At 36.1% G+C, this 16,508-nt stretch overlaps 1 protein-coding gene across 4 annotated transcripts in view; it reads right to left on the bottom strand.

The window, feature by feature from the left end:
* The window catches only part of LOC115216996 (caprin-1), a 54,861-nt gene that overhangs the window by 33,108 nt on the left and 5,245 nt on the right, over window positions 1–16,508 (bottom strand). The gene's annotated exons all lie outside the window — the stretch shown is intronic.

Here is a 16,508-nt window from a genome sequence, read left to right as displayed (position 1 = left end):
AGGAGTTGATTGCTTGTTTTAATTAGGATTTAGTAAACTAGCTGTGTCATAATGAATTAAAATCCCATGTCACCAGTGATAATGTAAATAGATTTATATTTAAATGTGAACGTGGCCATATGGGTGGGCTGGTTGTTAATATTATGGCTGGAGTTGAGCAAAATTTGTAATATGTAGAAAATAAAACAAAAGTGACAAGTTTTGAACTAATGCTCATTTCTGATCTATGATTGATTAAATCAATTCTAGTGTCTGGCTGGTGTTTTAACACGGAAATGTGAAAGGCAAAGATAACCTCAGCAGGATTTCACCTCAGAACATAAATGGCAATAAATACCACAAGGTATTTTTGTCAAATCTCTACATCCTTTCTAACTAATCTCACAATAGGAAAATATACAAAATATTAAATAAAACACTGCAATAACAGAGATACCAAATCATTTCTTTAAAAAACAAAAAGAAAGCAGGATCTATTAGTCTCACATAAACCCGATTCCATAAGCAATCCATACATGGTGTGAATATATGGGAGATAAACCAACATTGAATTTAGCCATCATCAGACTACATTATACTAGATTCTCCCACATACCATATTGATGGACTTTGAATTTAGACAACACAAAGAAAACTTGATATTTTTGAATGACAGCAACAATAGCAGTGTCAAATTTTGGCACAGCACTTGTCTAGCACTTTATTTTATGGACTCTGAAAGGATGACAGGCGAAGGTGACCTGGTAATAGTTGAGCTCAGAACATAAAGAGGACCATTTTGTCTGATGTGCCAAAGATTCTGCCAGCTCACCATAATAATAATAATAATAATAATAATAATAATAATGGCTTCTAATTTTGGGCACAATGCCAGGAGATAACTTGATTCCATCGACCCTGTCCCACTACTACTCAACTGGTACTTTTTTATGGACCTGGAAAGGAAGATAGGCAAAATGGACCTGAGCAGCATTGGTCCCAGGTAGAAGCACTATTGATGCTATATTCCTGGTACGGCAACTGCAGGAGAATTACCTAACCAAAGATGAACCTCTATACTTGGCTTTTATGGACTTGGAGAATGCCTTTGACAAGGTCTCCCAATCCCTTATCTGGTGAGTGATGCAGAAACTAGAGATTGACAAATGGTTAATAAGGGCTGTATAGGCCCTATACAGGGATGTCATTAGTAAGGTTAGGGTTGGCAATGAGTATAGTGAAGAATTCCGGGTAGAAGTAGGGGTCTACCAAGGATCAACCCTCAGCCCCCTTTTATTCATCATAGTCCTTCAGGCAATAACAGAGGAATTCAAGATAGGTTGCCCCTGGGAGCTCCTCTACGCAGATGACTTGGCCCTCATAGCAGAATCACTAACAGAACTAGAGAAGAAATTTCAGATGTGGAAGCAAGGTTTAGAAGTGAAAGGCCTTAGAGCCAATGTCACAAAAACCAAAGTCCTAGTAAGTAGGAAGGCGAACACATCACACATCTCTTCAGGTGCATGGCCCTGCTCGGTCTGTAGAAAAGGTGTAGGTAGAAACTCCATAAGATGAACCCAGTGTAAGCTATGGACATATAAGAGGTGCAGCAACATCAAAGGAAGATTTACCTGGAAGATAACTTTCATGTGTGGCAGATGCAGAGGGGCAATAAACACCACAGATACTCAGGAAACAGATTCCATCACATGCCAGGGTGAGAAACTAGAAGTTGTTGATAGCTTCCACTACCTAGGTGACCAAGTCTGTAGTGGAGGTGGATGCTCAGAGAGTGTTACTACTAGAATAAGTATTGCCTGTGCAAAATTCAGAAAGCTTCTACCCCAACTGGTGACAAAGGGTCTCCCGCTCAGTGTGAAAGGTAGATTGTATGATGCATGTGTGCAAACTGCCATGCTTTACAGCAGTGAAACATGGGCGATGACTGCTGAAGACATGTAGGCTTGAAAGAAATGAAGCTAGCATGATCCGCTGGATGTGTAATGTCAGTGTGCACACATGACAGAGTGTAAGCACCCTGAGAGAAATGTTGGACATAAGATGTATTGGGTGTGGCATGCAAGAGATACGTCTGTGCTGGTGTGGTCAAGTACTAAGGATGGATGAGGAGAGCTATGTGAAGAAGTGCCACTCCCAAACAGTTGAAGGAACCCGTGGCAGAGGGAGACCCAGGAAGACATAGGATGAGGTGGTGAAGCATGACATTTGAATGCTGGGCGTCACAGAGGCAATGACAAAAGAGTGAGACCTCTGGAGATATGCTGTGACTGAGAAGACCTGACAAATTAAGTGAGACCACAGCTGTAGCCTATGCCAGTGTCGCATAACCAGCCCACTTAACAAAAGTACCTTTCGATTGTAGGGTGACATGCTGTGCTTGGGGAGACCTATTGAATGAAGAACATCAACATCAAATCAAACCACAATCAAATGGAAATTGTAGTTGTGGCTGATGCCAGTGCTACCTGTCTAGCTCCCTGTTGCCAGTGGCATGTAAAAAGCACCATCCATACGTGGTCAATGCCAGCCCCCTCACCTCGACTGGCTCCTGTACCGCTGACACGTGAAAAGCACCATCTGAACGTGGTCAATGCCAGCCCCCTCTGGCCCCTAAAAAGCACCCACTACACTCTGAGTGGTTGGCATTAGGAAAGACATCCAGCTGTAGAAAACACTACCAGATCAGATTGGAGCCTGGTGCAGCCTCCTGGCTTCCCAGACCCCCAGTCGAACCGTCCAACCCATGCCAGCAAGGAAAACGGATGTTAAACGATGGTGATGATGATGAATGTAAAGTCAACAAGAAATACCACTAAGCAATTTATCCAGTGCAATAACGATTCTGCTAGGTTACAACTTGAACAACAACAACAACAACAACAATTTTACAACAAGGCCAGAAATTTGCAGAACAAGGGCCATCAGTGAGGATAACCCAACTGGTTCTCAATCCAGCTTGGATGAAATGTTGAGGGATGAAACAAAAAAAACAGAAATCTGGTGCTCTACTATTCCTCCCAGCCATTCCACTCTTTGTGACATTCCAGTGTCATATTTACCCATAACAGCCATTTTAGTCAGTGAAAGACAAAACATGGAGATGCTGTTTAACCCCAAGTAAGCCCTGATCCACCAGACCTATTGCAGCTGTGACCATCACATCTTGTTTGTACATTCACAAATACATTGTCCAGTGGATTCTTGGAATGACCCCTGCTACTTTGTAGTCAAAGGAAACATTTATATACACACAGGGCACCAATATGATTGGGGGTGGGTAGAATACAAATGAAATGTCTAACCGACATGAGACAGCTAACTGGATCACCACCACCCCATGAACATAATTGGAACTTTATTAGATCGACTCCAGTATTTTAACTGAGCCAAATCCTTAGCATTTGATTTGTATTTTATTAATGAGATGCAAAAACCTAATAGAGAACAAAGAAAAAATAGAAAACGACTAATTTGGATAACCATTTCTATACGAAAGCCATTTTGTAAAATACTAAATGAAAATTATTATTATTATGAGGATTATAAAATGAGAGGAGGTTGTATTGAGGTTAATACACAACATATGCTTCTGCGTATATAATCGATCAAAGCCAACTTATAAAGGTTAATGCTATTATATATTGAACTCTACGTAGTCAAATAGACTGATGAAATAGACGTAAACATTTTAATAATTTTTGCTTTTTTTTTGGGGGGGGGGGTTATATTTCAGCTGTGAATAAAATGAGGTGGATGTTCCGACAGCGGCTGGCACTACCATTAATAACAATAAAGGTTGGCATGCCTAAAACCTCTTTATTATCCGATCTCTCCTCATACAAATGGTTTTTGGGATATGAAAAGTTATCCAGTCTCTCGTCTAATAATAAGTAGCATTGAAACATTAAGTGTTGTAGAATGTCGACAATCAGCTGCTGCCAAAATCCATGTGCTGCTGCTTGGACAGTGAATAAGAATTCGTGAAAGACGAACACACAAGAAATACAGGAGGAAATAATATTTACATCAACGATAAATTTTTGTAATTGAGAAATTAGCAAAATTCCAACACAATTTCTTCTCGTGTATCAATATAATATAAACTATAAAACAATCTGAACGAAATAATGGCGAAACGATGAAATATGCGGAGCAGGTCTTTCTGTGGATGGGAAAGAAGGATTGGCAAGGTGGCTCGAGGGCCAGCAGTTTCGTGCATACTCATCAACAAAACACAATATTTTTCTCCAAATCATTCTTATTAATAGAATTGTTTCTGACTAGAAATTTGGAGGGGAAGGAATTAGTGGACACGAACCCCAGTATTTGATAACTACTTCTTTTTATTAACCCTGGGAAAATGAAAGGCGGGATCTCAACAGCGAATGTAAAACCGGGAAGAAATGCCGCTAAGTATTTTGCCCGATGCGCTAATGATTCCATTTGCTCATTTGAAATGGCAGAAAAGGAAAATTATTGCAAATATGACGAGGGAAGAACCATTAAATACACACGAACACAATGTGAGTGTGTGTTGGGGGAAATGGGAAAGTTTCGCTGATAATTTAAATTTTCGTTCAATATTCTCCATCAGCCGGCAAATGCAATGTTGTACATATTCTAGAGACATAATTTATACAGAAGAAGATATCGGTGTAGTAAAAATATTAATGGGGTGAGAGAGAGAGAGAGAGAGAAAGAGAGACATGAGGTTAACACCAACAGCCGCCATCTTGATGTAGAGCTACACACACACACACACATGAATGTAGATACTGACACAGATGTATATACGACGGGACTGACACAAATATAATATATACACGGCTAGAGACACACGCGTACATAACCGACATTTATGTAAGGCACGATATGTGAGCGTGTATATCTTCATCAGAACTTCAGCTTTAACACACACACACACATATATATATATATGTGGTTAAGACCATAGCGGATCTTCTTCTAGCATAAGGGTTTCCACATAGTGGTTAAAAAAATTCCCCTCTTATATTTATATATAAATATTTATTCCTTCATAGAGATACATGACACACGTGCATACATTCAGACAGGCTCACTGCTATTTGCAAGGCAGTAGGCTTCCATTCAATCAAATCCGATCATATATATGTCTACATGTGTGTATACATACATGCATACACACACACACACACACACACACACATATATATATATATTATGTCTATCATCATAATGTGTCTGTGGCGGTATGTATATAAGAGCAAGAGCAAGTGCGTGCGTCTGTTCACTTAAAACTACTAAATTACTCGTCGAATTTGTTAAATTATTCCGAACGACATAAAATGGTTTCATTTTTGCTGCTACCTACCATCATCTCCATGTGTGTGTGTGTGAAGACAGAACAAAAGCTTGGAAGAAAACTCACGGACATTCAGCTATTAAAACGAAATTCTTTAATTAGCTTAATGACAAAAAGAAATATATCAAATGTCTAGAACTGTACAATGTTTGTGTATCAATATATATATATATATATAGCGAAACAATTGTCCCAAAATAATCTGTATTTTTGTTATTTTTTATTTGCCCTGTCCGTGTGAGCTAACAATCGTACTGGCTTTCATGGGAAACATGTATTTTTGTGGTTGAAACCTTTTGGATTAACTGGTGCTAGAGTGAGCCATATAGTGACCACTCTCTTATATTTATTTTATATTATATTATTTATTTATTTATATATATATATATATAACCATTAACCATATATATATGCATGTATGTACACATTTATACATATATATGTACATATATATACATGTATACGTACATATATATATATATATACACCTATGCATATATACATGTATGCATATATACATGTATACACATATGTATATATATACATGTATACATACACGTGTAATATGTGTGTGTGTGTATATATATAATATATATATATATATATATATATATATATATATATATATATACATGTATATACATACATGTTCATATACACACACATACCGATACATGTTTTTATAATGCAGTTATACATATAAATGTGTATATATATATATATATATGAATGGATACGTAAGTGTATATGTATGCATATGTATATATATGCATATATATATATGTATATATATATATGCATGCATATGTATATATATATACATGCATATGTATATATATATACATGTATACAAATATACATATATATACATGTACACATATATATATATATACATAAATATAAAAATACATATAAACATAGACATGTATACATATATATATATATTGTACATATATACACATATATACATGCATATACACATGTACATATATACATGCATATACACATACGTGCATATATATACATGCATATATATACATACATATACACATATATATATTAGACAAAAATAGGTAACAAAGTCAAGGCTGTGAGGAGTTTTCAGGACATTTATAAGGAAAGAGAGAAATATAGTCTAACAACTGTTTCTGGGATATTATGAATATCCCTTCATCAGAGATGATGTCAGATGGTTAAATAGAGTTAAATGTTCGAGTTAGAAATACGGAATTATTGTGGGAATGGAGGAGACAGGGAATATGGAGGGAAATAAGAGAATGAAACTACAAGTGTAATATAACACATTAGTTTTTTTTTATATATATATATATAGTTGCAGTTCCATGTTTTATATTTTACATATTTCACTTGCACTTTCATTCTCTTATTTCCCTGTCTCCTCCTTTGACACAATAATTCCTTATTTCGAACTCAAACATTTACCATTGTTTAACCATCTCACATCGTCTCTGATAAAGGAATATCCATCCTATCCCAGAAACAGCTGTAAGACTATATATCACTTTCCTTATAAATGTCCTGAAAACACCTCAGATTTGGCTTTCTTATCTCTTTTTGTCTAATGTATATATATATATACATGTGTGTGTGTGTGTATACAAATATAATGACAGCATTGCTTGACTGGCATCCATGCTAGTGGAGCGCTAAGAGCACCATCTGAGCATGATCGTTGCCAGGACCGCTGAATGGCTTCCGTGCCAATGGCATGTAAAAAGCACCAACTGATCGTGGTCATTGCCAGCCTCACCTGGCTCGTAAAAAGCACCCACTACACTCTCAGAGTGGTTGGCGTTAGGAAGGGCATCCAGCTGTAGAAACACTGCCAGATCAGATTGGAGCCTGGTGCAACCTCTTGGCTTCCCAGACCCTTGTCGAACCGTCCAACCCATGCTAGCATGGAAAACGGACGTTAAACGATGATGATGATGATATATATATATATACACACACACATACATGACTATATATAGATACACATACATACCCATACATAAATGTATGCATACATACACATTCATATACATACATATATAAATGTATATACACATATACATATATAAATGTATATACATACACAAATGTATATACACATATATAAACGTATATACATATAAACATACATATATAAATGTATATAAACATACATATATGAATATATATACAATATATATATATATATATATATATATACACATGTAATTATATATTTACACATTTATACATATATATAAATGCATATATACACAAATATATATATATACATAGATACATATATAAATGTATACATATGCATATAGAAATGTATACATATACACATGTACATAAACATATTTAAATGTATATCTATACACACATACATACATGAATGTGTGTATATACATATACACAAATACTTACGTAAGTGTGTATGAGTGTGTGTATATATGCACATACATACATGCATGCATACAAACATACATCATCAGTGTCGTCTAATGTCCACTTTCCATGCTGGCATGGGTTGGACGGTTTGACTGAGGGCCTGCAAGCCAGAAGGCTGAACCAGGCTCCAATCTAATCTGGCAAAATTTCTTCAGCTTGATGCCCTTCCTAATGCCAATGACCCAGAGAGTAGTGAGTACCACACTTAAATGGTGCTTTTTACATGCCACCAGCACCAGAGCCTGTAAGGCGGCACTGGCAACGACCACACTGAGTTCCACTGGCACAGGGCCAGTCAACCAGCCCTAGCATTGAACACGCTCAGATGGTCTTTTTCCATGCCACCAGCACAGGTGCCAATCAAGCAGTACTGTCATCAGCCACAACAATGACTTCACTTGACTCAACAGGTCTTCACAAGCACAGTTTATTGCCTAATGATTGAAGTGTACTCTTAAATGGGCCGGTGATGCAGCACTGGCACAGTCCACTTGGCTTGCCGGGTCTTCACAGTATATCTTCAAAGGTCTCAGTCACTTGTCATCGCCTCCGTGAGGCCCAATGTTTCAAGATTGTGCTTCAACACTTCATCCCAAGTTTCCTGGGTCTACCTCTTCCACAGGTTCCCACTACTTCTTGGGTGTGATACTTTTTCACACAACTGTCCTTATCCATAAGCAGCACATCACAATACCCGCACAGTCGTCACTCATGCACACCACATCTGATGCTTCTTATGCCCAATTTTTCTCTCAGGGCACTTCCACATTCAATGGAGCATACTGGCTTCACTACTAACATGCTTACACATGTCATCAGCAGTTATGGCCCATGTTTCACTGCCATGTAGCATGGCTGTTCACACACGTACACATAAGTGGGCTCATTACAACCCTGCCATAGGCCATGAAGTTATGGTCTCACTTGGCTTGCCGGGTCTTCTCAAGCACAGCATATTTCCAAAAGTCTTGGTCACTGGTCATTGCCTCGGTGAAGCCAAATGTCCAAAGGTCGTGCTTCACCTCTTCATCCCTACATGCATATATATGTATATATACATATATACATCATATATATATATACATAATATACATCATATATATACTTAATATACATAATATATATATATATATATACATATATACGTCAGATATATATATATATATACACACACAAAATATACATCATACATATATATACATAATATATACATATATGCATACATAATAAATATATATACATATGTAATATATATACGATGGTGATGATGATGACATACTTAACATACATACATACATATATATATATATATATATATATAGCCATAGGAGTGACTTGTGCTAAGTAGCTTCCTTACCAACAACATGGTTCTGGGTTCAGTCCCACTGTGTGGCACCTTCGGCAAATATCTTTACTATAGCCTTGGGCCAACCGAAGCCCTGTGAGTAGACTTGGTAGACGGAAACTGAAAGTAGCCTGTTGAATAAGTGTGTGTGTGTGTGTATATATATATATATATGAAAATGTATATGTTTGTATGTTTGTCACCCCCAACATTGCTTGACAACTAATGCTAGTGTCTCTATGACCCGTCATTTAGGAGTTCGGCAAGAAGGACCGATACATACATATATATACATATATATATATATATATACACACATACATATATATATATGCATATATATATATATATATACACACATACATATATATATATATACACATACATAATACACACATACATAATATATACATACATATATATACACATACATATATATATACCATACCTATATACATACATATATACATACATATATACATACATATATACATAATATATAGATATACACATACATATATACATACATATATATACATATATACATACATACATATATACATACATATACTACATAACATATATACATACATATATACATATACATATATCATACATATATACATACATAAATAAATATATACATACATAAATATATACATACATAAATATATACATACATAAATATATACATACACATAAATATATACATACATAAATATATACATACATAAATATATACATACACATAAATATATACATACATAAATATATACATACACATAAATATATACATACATAAATATATACATACATAAATATATACATATATACATACATACATACATACATATATATATATTATAGACACACACATATATATACATATATATATACATATATATATATATATATATATATAGACATATATATATATATATATATATACACTATATATATATATACACACACAATATATATATACACACATATAGATAGAATACACACACATATATATATATTACACACATATATATACACCACATATATATATATATATATATTACAAATATATTTATGTACATACATATACCATATATATATATATAAATATATTTATGTACATACATATATACATACATATATATATATATTAAATACTATTTATGTACATATATATATACATACATATACATTCATATATATACATACAATATATATATATATACACATATACATATATCATACATACATATATATATACAACATATATATTCTCTACCATACATACATATAATATACCTACATATATATATATACTTTGATACTTTATAGGGTACGGTGCCATTATACTTGGCCCAGGTGGCCGGGGGTGAAATGGCCCAACTTAACTAATCACCACCTGGTGAAGTCTTCAAGTCAGAATTTGGGCACTATGGCCCACTCAGTAGTGAGAGTTATTGTTTACAGAGACATATCCAGGTGTAGGGGGTTTATCCGGGATTTCTTGAAGGAATCTGTCCAAAGACTTCTTGAACCCTATAGGGTCAGTTTCTGTTTTATGTGTTTTGGTGTAATGTTAAAGAGAGCGGGGCCAATTGAGGTGAAGTAATTGTGCCGTATTGTTGTTATGAGATGAGAGTGCGATTTTTGTTTGGGCGGATGGCACGGGGCCCAAGCCTTGGATGTACCTTAAAGGTGATGCCAACATCATTTGGGCAATGCTGATGGAATATTTTCCACATCATGCAGATGATGTAGCGCTCATGACGACGTTGGAGAGAATAGAGTTTTAGCTTTTCTAGCCGACCCCAATAGTCGAGGCCTGTCATGCCATCTATCTTTTTTGTGATTGCCCTTTGAGGTGCTTCAACTTTTATGATACCTTGTATTGTGTGGGGAGACTACAGTGGACAACAGTATTCAAGGTGGGGTCAGGCAAAAGTGGAGAAGAGAAGGATAATGGTGTGGATATCTCTCGACTGGAAAGTTCTGAGAATCCAGGAACACATTCTGCGGGCCATGTCAACTTTGGTGTTTATATGAGTGGCCCAGCTTACGTTGTTGTCCACAATTACTCCCAAGTCTCTGATGTTGTTGGACGCCGCGAGAGTTCACTGAAGAAGGGAGTATGGAGTTTCAGGGCATCCTCTTTTCCAAAGTGGATTAGCTCAAATTTATCCTCGTTCAGCAGCATATTGTTTTTTTCTGCCCATTGGATAACAGCCAGTAGGATCTGACTGAAGGCATGTCCCGGTCACTCGCCTCATTTATGACCTTCTGTAGCTTGGAGTCATCTGCAAAGATTTTTATGTTGCTGTGCTTGATGATGTCATTAATGTCATTAATAATGAAATGAGAAAAAAGTGGGGGCCCAGCACAGGCCGGCGGAACGCCACTACTGACTTGTCTGGGCTTGTTTTACCCCTTCAACTACACATTTGAGATCTGTCTGTCAGGAAACACTAAATCCATTTCAGTACTTTCCAGAGACACCAATGTTGGATAGTTTTTTTCAATAGGATCTTGTGATCGACCCTGTCGAAGGCCTTACTGAAATCAAGGTAGATGACACATCGGTGTTGGAGCCCTCTCCCAAAGCTCTCAAAATGTCCTCAAAGTGATGCAGGAGCTGCGTTAGGCAGTCCCTTCCATTACGGAACCCATGTGGTTGGAGATCAGCCGTCTGTTGCTTTCCAGAAATTGGGTTATTCGAGATCTCACCACCCTCTCAAATACCTTGATGATATGAGAGGTGAGTGAGATCGGACGGTAATTCACTGCAAGGGACTTTTTTCCCTTTTTGAAAACTGGGACAACAGACTGGACAGAAGGTTTTTTGGAATATAGCCAGCATCCAGTGAGTTTCTCCACAGATTAGCAAGGGGAGATGCAAGTTGGTGTCGACACACCTTCAGGACACAAGCAGGGAACCTATCGGGGCCTACTGCTGAATTGTGTTTTATTTCGTTTATTGCCGCTAAGACATCAGTGGGCACTAAACGTTATGTCCATATAAGTGTGTTGGGGGTTGACATCACTGATACAGCCCAGATCAGCCATATCAGGATTGCTGAAAACAGAGCAGTATTGTTTCTGCAGTATCTCGGCCCATGGATTTGGCATTATCTTGGAGAGTGCCAGTTTTGTCAATTAGAGGGCCTACAGTGGAGACAGTGACCCTGCGTTTCCTCGCAAATGAAAAGAACACTTTGGGTTTGAGTTTGATTTTTTCAATGGCCCACTTCTCCTCAGCTGATCTTTGGTTATTGATGAGGGTCTTCATGCATTGGTGGAGGTTATATTTTTTGGATTCAAGCAGTGCGATGCCGTCGAATGTGTGTGTTGCTGTTGGCAGTACTTTAGTTTGTTATTTTTTTGTTTGTTCTTTTTATTTTTCTGATAATGGTTTTTCTGTTTTGGGGATTCTGCACATTTTTGTTCACAGGTCTTGGTGGGGAGTGTTTTGCACATATGTCTGTGACGGTGTCTACAAAGATCTGCCAAGATGTTTTATGGTTGGTGGAGATGTGTGTATGTGTAAAAGACCAGTCAACATTTGATAGCTCGTTCTGATTGCATCCAGTTGGCTTTATGGAGATCCATGTTGTCAAATGGGTGGGCTGGAGGAAGGTCACTAGGATTAGCTTTCGGCTGGTGGAATTTCATGTTACAGAGACCATGTATGGTCTGAAGAAGGGTTTTTTCCACTGTAACGTTATGTATAGTGTTAGTGTGGTTACTAAACACTAGGTCAAAATGTTCTGATGTCTTGTTGGTTGCAAGGACAAGTTGGGACAGAAAAACTCATTCGTAAAGTCGAAAAGTGACTCTGCTGCTTCTTTGTCAGCGGTTGAGGCGGGAGTGCTTGGTTCAAACAGTTTGTAGTCTCCAGTCAACACAGGTAGATTGAAGTCTCCCATCATGAGTATGTTGCTAGAATGGCACTGTTGAATAAGCACTTAATGCTGTTGAGGCATTCTTTAAAGCACAGTATGGTGTTTGGGGCGGCCTATAGAGCCCAATTAATGTCCAGGTCATTGGCTTTGTTGTGCACTGGGACTGATTCACAGTAGCCATTGGAGAATATACTATTTCCATCTGCCGTAAATGAATCATGCAGGAAAATGGCAGTTCCACCCTTCCTCCTGCCATACGATCCGCGCGATGGTTGTGAAATTCTTCACTCTCACTTTCTTCCTTCCAAGTGGGGTTGTCAAGGTGGGTCTCAGTGAGAATGAAGAAAGGGATGTGTGTTATGGTTACCAACCCAGTCTTCAATGAATTGGACCTTCCATTTTTGTGCATTGATGGAAGGGCTGACACCTTGGTGCATTGAGTAGGAGATGTTGAGGTTAGTGTAGTGGCTGGTTTTGACTGTTGCAGGGGGCTTGGATTTTTTGTGTGTGTTAGTGGCAGCAATGTGGGGAATTGGTGCACTGGGGTAATAGCATAGGATGGTGTTGAGTGATGGCTAGAATGTTTTTGTGTATCTCTTTTGCCATGTTCAACATGGCTAAAAAAGAATTTCCTGCTAGGGAGCAGTTTTTGGCTGGAGTTGTGGTGCACTGTTGGATAGGGTTGTAGTTCCACTTTTGTTGTTGTTGTTTGGTGTCTTCCTGTAAAGACTGGACCAGCATTACTGCAGCATTGGTGTGTTTTTCTATTTTTATTGTTATTCAGGTTTGTGTGTTGGCTTGAGGCCCGTTTCTGTGGTGCGTCGGTCCCTTGAAGATGAGTGAAGGGACAGTCACTCAGTAGGACATGTTTCTCTCACGTTGGGAATACCGGCAGATTTTGGGACTCCGAGTGTGTGTGTTTTGAATTTCGATTTACTATATATATACATACATACATATATATATATACATACATACATATATATGATATACATACATACATATATATATATATACTACATACATATATATATATACATACATACATATATAATACATACATATATATATATATATATACTTAATACATACATACATAATACTACATATATATATATATAACATATATATATATACATACATACACATATATATACATACATACACATATATATATACATACATACATATACATATATATAACATACATACATATATACATACATAAATACATACATATACATAAATACATACATATACATAAATACATACATATACATAAATACTACATATATATATATATATATATATATATATATATATACTACATATACATAATACATACATAATACATAAATACATACATATATATTATATATATATATTTATTACATACATATACATAAATTATTACATACTATATATATATAATACATATACATTTATATATAATATCATACATTACATATACAAAATACATACATATATATATATTATATATATACATTACATATACATACATATATATATAATATATATATATACATATACATAAATAATCATATATATATATATATATATAGATACATATACATAAATACATATATATATATATACATACATACCTATATATATATATACATACATACATATACATAAATACATATACATATATACATACATATATATATACATACATACATATATATATACATACATACATATATACATACATGCATATATATATACATACATACATATATACATACATACATATATATACATATATATATATACATATATATATATACATATATATATATACATATATATATATACATACATATATATACATACATATATATATATACATACATATATATACATATATATATATACATACATATATATATATACATACATATATATACATATATATACATATATATACATACATATATATATATATACATATAAACACATAGATAAACATATATACATATATATACACATACATATATACACATATATATACATACATCATCATCATCGTTCAATGTCTGCTTTCCATGCTAGCATGGGTTGGACAGTTCAACTAGGGTCTGGGAAGCCAGAAGGCTGCGCCAGGCTCCAGTCTGATCTGGCAGTGTTTCTACAGCTGGATGCCCTTCATAACGCCAACCACTCCTTGAGTGTAGTGGGTGCTTTTTACGTGCCACCTGCACAGGTGCCAGGCGAGGCTGGCAACGGCCACGATCGGATTGGTGCTTTTTACGTGCCACCGACACGGAAGCCAGTCGAAGCGACACTGGCATCGGCCACGATTCGGATAGCGCTTTTTACGTGCCACCGGCACAGAAGCCAGTCTAGGCGGCACTGGCATCGGCCACCTTAAGATGGTGCTGTTTACGTGCCACCAGCTCAGGGATCACAACTGCAGTTTCATTGATTTTGATGTTGGTGTACTTGACTCAATGGATCTCCTCAAGCACAGGGTCGAAATGGTGTTTCTTCACTTGCCACCTGCACAGGAGTCAGTCCAGCGGTCCTGGCAACTGCCGGGTGCCAGTCATAGGATTGGTTCAATTTCGATTCCGATTTCACTTGCTCCAATAGGTCTTCGCAAGCAGAGTTTAGTGTCCAATGAACTCTGTATATATGTATATATATATATATATATACATATATACAGTTGCGGTCAAAATGTTCAGAACGGCATTGTTTTCGTCAGAAAAGTAGGTATAAGTTTTTATCAAAGTAGTTTTATATTCTATAATTTTCACAGACAATAAATACAATATTAATTGTTATTGTCTGAGATTTTGGTGTATTTGAGAGGATAATACCAAAGTTATGATGATTTAGTGATTTACTGCAAAACCCATGGCAGCCAAATGATCAGAACGGTTGAAAAAAATACAAAAATAATCAAAAATGACAGAGAATACTGAATTATTTAATATTTAGTGTGAAGCCCTTTAGCTTCAATCACACTCTGACATCTTTGACTGCATGAGGAAATTAAATTTTCAATTTCTTGCTAGGTGATCTTATTCTATTCTTCCTGAAGGGCATTCCATAATTGGCTCAGTTGTTTTAGGATTTTCGGCTTTCAAACATTCTCCTAGAATATTTCCACAACATTTTCAATAGAGGATTGAGATCTGGGCTTTGAGTAGGCCAATCCATAACAATAAAACCTTTTCAGCCTTGAGGAAGTTCATGACCACCTTAGCCTTGTGACATGGGGCATTGTCCTGCATGAATATGGTGGTCGCTTAGTTTGAATTTTCTCAGCACAGGCAAGACAGGATCTTTTACAAGTGTTTTATAAACTCCTGCATTTACATTTCCATGTAATCACACAAAAGGGCCCACACATCTCCAGATATCATTCCCCAAACCATGACACTTCCTCCTCCACCGAATTAACACTAGTCTTAAGGCATTTAGGCAACAATTTTCACCTACTTTT

Source organism: Octopus sinensis, linkage group LG11 (genome assembly GCF_006345805.1).
Source record: "Octopus sinensis linkage group LG11, ASM634580v1, whole genome shotgun sequence".
Taxonomy (NCBI): domain Eukaryota; kingdom Metazoa; phylum Mollusca; class Cephalopoda; order Octopoda; family Octopodidae; genus Octopus; species Octopus sinensis.
The sequence above is the reverse complement of the archived record's forward strand: the minus strand, read 5'-3'. Positions and strand labels throughout refer to the sequence as shown.